This window comes from Rhinoderma darwinii, chromosome 6 (assembly GCF_050947455.1).
Source record: "Rhinoderma darwinii isolate aRhiDar2 chromosome 6, aRhiDar2.hap1, whole genome shotgun sequence".
NCBI lineage: Eukaryota > Metazoa > Chordata > Amphibia > Anura > Rhinodermatidae > Rhinoderma > Rhinoderma darwinii.
This window is the reverse complement of record NC_134692.1, coordinates 115,463,980-115,472,611: the sequence shown is the minus strand read 5'-3', so window position 1 is coordinate 115,472,611 and position 8,632 is coordinate 115,463,980.

The following is an 8,632-nucleotide window of genomic DNA, read 5'->3' as shown; positions in this document are numbered from 1 at the left end:
GGGGGGGGGGTCGCAATGTATGCAACTTGAAAGCCACGCCTTCTTTTTCATAAGTTGCAAAAACATATATACATTGATAAATAAATTGTGTGGGCTTCAGAAATGGATACATTTGTCCAATCCCTAGTATTTAGGTCTCATGCACACGACCGTGCATTAATTATGGTCAGTAAATACCGCACTGGCCGCAGTGTGTCACCTGCATTTGCAGACAGGGCTCAAAGCAGAGAGTATAGGAGCGCAGCCCATAAATGCAAAAAAAAACAAAAACGACATTTTTTGCGGGTAATTTCTACAGCCAGGACACACCCGTAAATATACAGAATGGTGTCCGTGACAGACAGAGAGACACACACACAGAGACGCAGAGACACACACACACAGAGACACACACACACAGAGACACAGAGACACACACACACACACACACACCTCATCAGTTCCCCATAGAGGCAGTTTTTGCATTATTTTTTTTCTAGACCTGCTTATTTATATATAAAAAAAAAAAAAAGTCTTTTTGGAACTTGTTGGTCCTGAACTTGACTATATACAATTTAATGGGAAACTAAATTTCCCCAAGATAACACAAGTTCTTGATTGGAATACCACAGGAAGGCCATGTGGTTACACTGACATACAGTGAAAGCAGAACCCCGAGGCTGCAACCAGGGACCCCTGCGAGGAGATTTGTGCTTAAAGAGTAAGTGCAGTTGCACACGACCTAGTTCAGGCCGTGAAAAACTGTACGAGTGTCGGACACATTTCCCAGCCCGACTGCGGCACAGGTGAACGGGACTTCTGGCATCATAGACATTTTGATGCTAGGAGTCTCTGCCTCCCCGCAGAACTGCGGTTCTGTACTGTTTCATGTTGTCCAGTTCGGAACAGCAGCTCCGTGGGGAGGCAGGGACTCCTGGAATCATAAATTGTCTATACTGCCAGGAGTCCCGTTGCCCTGTCCTGTGGTCGGGCCGGGAAATACGGCCGACAATCGGGCCGTTTTTCATGGCCAGAACTCGGTCGTGTGCAAGGGGTGCAACCCCGGGTTCCCACGTAAAGTAAACACTGCGTAATTTCCGCAACGGAATTCTGTAGCATTTACAGTAGCAGCAAAATGGATGAGATTTTGAAAACCTCATACCCACGCTGCAGAAAAAAACCGCAGCGTAAACGTTAATAAATTGACCTGCGGTGTGAATTTAATGCTGCACCGTGTCAATTTATGCTGCGTCTTTGTTGGCTTCCTATTGCGGAATTTCCCCATTAATTTCAATGGGGATGCAAAACCTGCAACAGAAACCAAGTGTTGCAACTTTTTCAGCGTAATGGCAGCTTTTACGCCACAAAGATCACAACTCCGGGAAAAAAAACATACTTAACCAGAATGCCCTTTTTCTTCCTGCAGTCCGGCCTCCTGGGATAACGTTTCATCCCATGTGACCGCTGCAACATCACATGGCCTGCAACGTCTTATCATAGGAGGCCGGAGCAGACGTCAAAGGAGGGAGTGGGTAAGTATGAGCGCTTTCACAGCAAAAATTACATTAGAAAAACCGCACCACATCGTGGTGTGATTTTTCGGACGGAATGTGCTTTGTGTTCCAGGTCGGACACGCTGCGTTATTTTTACGCAGCGGATCCAACCCGTGAAAACTCGGTCTAAGGCCTTATGCACACAACCATAAGGGCTTGTACTGTACACAAATACGGATCCGTAGTCATCCACATATCTGGCACGCTGTCCACATACGGTCCGTAGTGCATCCATATTTGCGGATCCGGAAAAAAAACCAAAAAGGGATGCTTCAAATGAGGTCACCAACACGCGCCAACCCCTTGAAAAAAAGCCTCTGGTGAATCCCCTGCCGTCACATAGCAACTCTGCCACGATTACATAAGCACCCATAGACTTCTATTCTGGGGAGTCGTGTTGCAATTTCAGGCAAGGATGGGGCATGTCCTATATTTTGCGGATAACTTCTACAGCACGGCCAACAGAAATGAATGGGTCCCCAATTTCATCCGTAATTACAGATGATGAAGACTACAGTCGTGTGCTTGGGGCCTTAGGGTATGTTCACACGCAGGGTTTTCAGACGTAATTCTGGCGTTTTACGCCTCAAATTATGCCTGAAAAAACGGCTCCATTACGCCTACAAACATCTGCCCATTGCTTGCAATGGGTTTTATAGTGTTCTGTTCCCACGAGGTGTCATTTTACGCGTCACTGTCAAAATACGGCACGTAAAAAGACGCCCGCGAAAAAAGTGCAGGACACTTCGTAGGACGTTTTTGGAGCCATTTTTCATTGACTCCATTGAAAAACAGCTCCAATAACGGCCGTAAAATACGGCACGAAAAACGCGAGTTGCTACAAAAACCATCTGAAAATCAGGAGCGGTTTTCGCCTGAAAACAGCGCAGTATTTTCAGACGTTTTTGGTCACTGCGTGTGAACATACCCTTACTGTCGCTTAAGCAAACTTTTGAAACGGAATTGTGACTTGTCAGAAGTGTTGAGAGGTGGGGTTTCGGGTGCCGGGATCCCCACCAATCTCCAAAATGAAAGGGCAGAAGCGCTCACCCAAGTACTTTGCCACTTCGGCTGTGATTGGCAATCCCGGTATGCCTGAAGACGGGCTCACATAGAAAGTCTGAGTGCGTCTTCAGGTAGATCAAAACTTCTCTGACACATCAAAAGTTTGCAGAAACAATAGTTGAGCTTTAATCTGTTGTATCCCCTGGTCATGGTCCTCAGAGTAATCAACGGTTGAACTCAAGATTAGAAAAGATGCAGCAACACTGCAATAAAATTGTGCAAGCCCACCTGCCACCACATGGCAACCTCACACATGGCGTCCCTACTCTAGGCATATACCTGTACAATAGACGCCTTACTTCTCTCTTGGGTCTTGGCCTTCCAAATGAATTCTGGGTAGATCGAAAGCAGTTTTATTCTACTCTAATTAAAAACACCCATGGACAGAGGAGAGGAGTTCACAACCAAGATGGAGGAGGTCACCACCCACAAAAGTACAATGCAAAAGAAATGGAGAGTAGTCAGGCGGAGCTGTGGGACAGGATCAAAAGATCAATCAGGTGTGAAGATCCAGAAGGACCAAACAAAGTCAGAGTTCAGGCAATGAGTCAAAACCAGGAGATACACGGAAGAGCTTCAATCTAAGGCTGGGTTCACACGAGCACATTAACGTCCGTAATGGACGGACGTATTTCGGCCGCTAATCCCGGACCGAACTCAGTGCAGGGAGCCGGGCTCCTAGCATCATAGTTATGTACGATGCTCGGAGTCCCTGCCTCTCTGCAGGACAACTGTCCCGTACTGTAATCATGTTTTCAGTACGGGACAGTTGTCCTGCAGTGAGACAGGGACTCCTAGCATCGTACATAAGTATGATGCTAGGAGCCCGGCTCCCTGCACTGTGTTCGGTCCGGTACTTGCGGCCGAAAGACGTCCGTCAATTACGGACGTAATTAGTGTGTGTGCGCACATACCCTTAGGCTTTATTCAGACGAACGGGAATTACGTCCGTGCAACGCGCGTGATTTTCACGCGCGTCGCACGGACCTATATTAGTCTATGGGGCCGTGCGGACATGTGCGTGATTTTTACTCAGCGTGAGTCCGTTGAAAAAAAGCCACGACATGTCCGTTCTTTCGGCGTTTTGCGCGAATCACGCACCCATTGAAGTCAATGGGTGCGTGAAAACCATGCATGCCGCGGGACGTGCGTGATTCGCGCAACAGCTGTCAAAAGGATGAATGTAAACAGAAAAGCACCACGTGGAGTGTCAAATGGAGTGTCAATGGAGCTGGTAAGTGTTTTTTGCGCACGCAAAATGCCGCGTTTTTGCGTGCGCAAAAACGCCACGCTCGTGTGAATCCAGCCTAAAGGGCAGGGCAGTAGACAGAGTACAGGAACAGACTCAGAACATGGAGGCAATATGGAATCAGGCAGAATAGAGGCAGTGTCCAGGAGTGGCAAACTGGTACTCGGGCAAGGAGGGCGAGACCTGGCTGGGTTTAATTGGTTAATGCCAATTTCACGGTATCTTGGTCAATATTTTGCATCAGTATTCGAAAGCCAAAACCAGGAGTGGAACCGAAACACGGAAACAGTAAAAATCTTGCTGTTTATTTTCCACTTTTGACTTCAAATACTGATGCAAAATACTGCTGTGTGAAAGTGGCCTTAGGCATGCTGCACACAGCCGTGTTCGGTCCGTGAGATACAGACCGTATGTCGGCCGTATTTCCCTGACCGAACCCAGTTCAGGGAGCCGGACTCGTGGCATCATAGTCCTCCATGATGCTGTAATTCACTGCCCCCCCACGGGACTACGGTCCCATACTATAATCATGTTTTAAGTGCGGAACTGTAGTGCCGCGGGGAGACTGTGACTCACAGCAACGCAGCCGCGTGATGCCGACCCAGGGTATTTGGGGTTTACAAGACCAGATACAGTTTAGCGGTTTTGCAGCATGCCTAAGGCCACTTTCACACTGCAGTATTTTGTATCAGTATTTGGAAGCCAAAACCAGGAGTGTGTCCAAAATATGGAAGAGTTATAGCTTTCCATCACACTTTTTCTGTTTGGCGTAAAGTTACACTGCCCCAGTGGCCGCAGGGAATTCTGGTCGAAAACTATGGTGCAGTTTTTCACCTGGAATGTCCGCTGTGGAAAACCTGAGAGGGCCAGCCTCCTGGGATGATGTTTCATCCCAAGTGACCACCGCTGCAGCGGTCACATGGGATAAACGTCATCCCAGGAGGCCGGCTTGGAAGAAGAAACACAGACTTCTGGGTAAGTACAAGACTTTATTTTTCTGAGTTGCGTTTTGCAGAATCGCTGAAATTCCACCGCAAATACCGCAACAACTGCTATTTGTTGCGGGTTTTACCTAATTGAATTCAATAGGAGAAAACCGCTACAAATAAGCAATGTTTACGCGAATACAATTGACATGCTGCGGAATCAAATTCAGCATCGCATGTCAATTTCTGAGATTTGCTCTATCTCATCTGCTCTCCTGCTACTGTATTACTGTATCCGCAGTATTTATGCAACGTGTGAACTGGCCCTTTATGGTTCTGCTCCTGGTTTTGGCTTTCAAATACTGTTGCAAAATACTAACCAGAATACTGCCGTGTGAAAGAGACCTTAGGGTATGTTCACACGAGGGCGTCCGTTACGGCTGAAATTACGGGGATGTTTCAGCCTGAAAACATCACCGTAATTTCAGCCGTAACGGCATGTGCAGGCGCTTGAACGCTGCGTCAATTACGGACGTAATTGGCGCTGCTATTCATTGGAGTCAATGAATAACGGCTCCAATTACGGCCAAAGAAGTGACAGGTCACTTCTTTGACGCGGGCGTCTATTTACACGCCGTCATTTGACAGCGGCACGTAAATTACGCCTCGTGTGAACAGACAAACGTCTGCCCATTGCTTTCAATGGGCAGATGTTTGTCAGCGCTATTGAGGCGCTATTTTCGGACGTAATTCGGGGCAAAAACGCCCGATTTACGTCCGTAAATAGGCCGTGTGAACATACCCTTAGGGTATGTTCACACGCTTAATAAAAAAACGTCTGAAAATACGGAGCTGTTTTCAAGGGAAAGCAGCTCCTGATTTTCAGTCGTTTTTTACGGCCATTTTTGGAGCGGTATTTCTATAGAGTCAATGAACAATGGCTCCAAAAACGGCTCAAGAAGTGACATGCACTTTTTCGCGGGCGTTTTTTTACGCAGACTTTTTTAAAAACGGCCGCGTAAAAAAACTGCCCGTCGGAACAGAACGTTGTTTTTCCCATTTAAATCAATGGGCAGATGTTTGGAGGCGTTCTGCTTCCCATTTTTCTGCGGTTTTCCCATAGGGTAGGTTCATACGGCTTATGTTTGAGGCAGAAAAATATGAGGCCAGGTTCCTACGTAGCGTAAATGCTTAAGAATTTCTGCAATGGAATTCTGTGCGGAAATTCTGCAGCATTTACAGTAGCAGCAAAGTGATTTAGAAAATCTCATGCCCAACCTGCAGAAAAAAAAACGCAGCGAAAACGTTCTTAAAGTCACCTGCGGTGCGTAATTTCAACTTATGCTGTGTTTTCGTTGTGGGTTTTGCCCACTAAATTTAATTGTGATGTAAGACCCGCAACAAATAGCCAAGTATTGCAACTTTTGCAGCAGAAACGCTGTGATTCCGCCACAAAAATCGCAACTTGGGGGTTTTGGGGGTTTAAAGTGACTAATAAAGCTTATACTTACCACCCGGGCGTTATCATAACATGACATTTCATCCTATGTGACTACTGCAGCCAATCCCGGGCTGCAGTGGTCACATGAGCTGCAGTATCATTTCAGGAGTCCAGACTGCACGTATAACAGAGGGACGCGTCGCCATGACTACTGCCTGGGGTAAGAATGAACGTTTTCTTTTCTAGTGCTGCTCTCCACACCGTAGAATAGCCGCAAGTTATGGTGCATGCCATATTTGCGCTATAATGTGCAAGTTTTCACACCAAGTAGGCAGGGTTTGACGGGAGGGCCAGGGCCTCCTGTGGACCGTCAGATATGCCAATTTCTGGCATAAGTGATGGTAGAAGTAATGGCGTAAATCTACATCTCCTCATAGCAGGCGTAGTTTTCAATTTCTATTCTCAATTTAATAAATTTATCTCATTGTACTCCAGCGCAATACAGTTTAAGATTGGCATATGGAATGCCAGTCGTAAATTCCCTCCAAAGTGTCCAAACAAAAGTGTCCACATAATACTACTACATGGTGTTGTAATATTAGCACCATAAGGGTATGTGCACACACGCTAATTACGTCCGTAATTGACGGACGTATTTCGGCCGCAAGTCCCGGACCGAACACAGTGCAGGGAGCTGGGCTCCTAGCATCATACTTATGTACGATGCTAGGAGTCCCTGCCTCACTGCAGGACAACTGTCCCGTACTGTAATCATGTTTTCAGTACGGGACAGTAGTTCCACGGAGAGGCAGGGACTCCTAGCATTGTACATAACTATGATGCTAGGAGCCCGGCTCCCTGCACTGTGTTCGGTCCGGGACTTGCGGCCGAAATACGTCCGTCAATTACGGACGTAATTAGTGTGTGTGCACATACCCTAAAGTTCCCCCATACTCCATTGGAATACTTAGCATCAAGGTCCCATGCATTCTTACATTCTCGAGTTCTGCCTTTGCTTCTCACAGCCCGCGCCCTGGTGTCACAATTTTGTTATATGGACAACCCCTTTAATGCTGCTGGAATCTTTAAAGTGTAGCTAAACATTTGATCAACTTCTGACATGTCATAGTGACATGTCAGAAGTTTGGATTGGGGGGGTCCGAGCACTGAGACCCCCACCAAAAGCTAGAACGAAGCAGCTGAAGCGCTAACTTCGCTAACATTTCTGTGGGACTTACAGCAGAGCAAAGCGTATCTCGCTGTAACCTGTCATTTACAGCGAGATCTCGCGAGATTACGCTTTGCTCTGCTGTAAGTACCACAGAAACGTTAACGAAGTGCAGGGATTGTGAATAGACATCTCGTCCTGGCTGAAAAGGAATGTCTAGTCACTGTGTAAACACTTCAGTAACGGTAATGTGTGAGTATAAGACAGCACATAGAGAACAACCCAGTGTCACTATGCGCTGTCTAAATGAATGGAGAGGAGTGCATGACGCTGATTGGTCACTGATTGGTCAGCGTCATACACTCCTCTGTTCAACACCCACTTGGTCTAAAGTAAAAACACACCCACTTGGGCATTAAGAAGCTAATTAGCATAAAGCTAAAATCGCTCCTAACGTGGTAAAAATAGATCGTTTTTCTAAATAAAAAGCAGTACTGTCACCTACATTATAGGGCACTTATAATGTGGTGACAGAGTCTCTTTAAGCTACACCTGTCTACTGCCCCTGTCCAAACGGACATCAACCATTATGGCACAACTGTAACAGTCGGACTGACCTTTGACAACTATTTCATGTCACCTCAGGGCAGAAGAACTCTATATATGAACTAAGTTAAATGATGTTTGCTGCCTCTGAATGTTCTATTTCATTCTGATTATGGCTTACCAATTTGTTTCAAAATACGTTTAGTTATGAATGTTAGTTACGGACTCGGCAGCAAATGAGGACCCTTGACGTGGGTTGCGAGCTTATATATTTTTTATAAAACAAACCTTTTCTTTTTTTTTTTGCAAAAATATCAACCAATACCTCATTCTGCATCTTTTGTATTTCACTCTACAACTAATAAACTAGCATATTTTACATTTTGTCTCTTCTTGACTACTACCACACATGGCAGCTTTGCAAATAAACTATCCATTCTCCCACTAGCACCCAAACCCACCCACGCTAACCTGGCTCCCACGTAACCCGGCCACTAACCTGCCAACCACCCTTGCACATAAAAAAAAATCACTTCAACTTTTTTTTTATAAAATAAAAAATAACAGGCATACTATGGACTGAAATTGAATATGTTAATAAAGCCTAATAAAAATAAAGAGGCATAAATCATCCTGTTGGTGGATCCTGACGTTCAGATTGGTGGCTATAAGGATGCCCAGAAGAACGTCCGCAAAGTACTGCT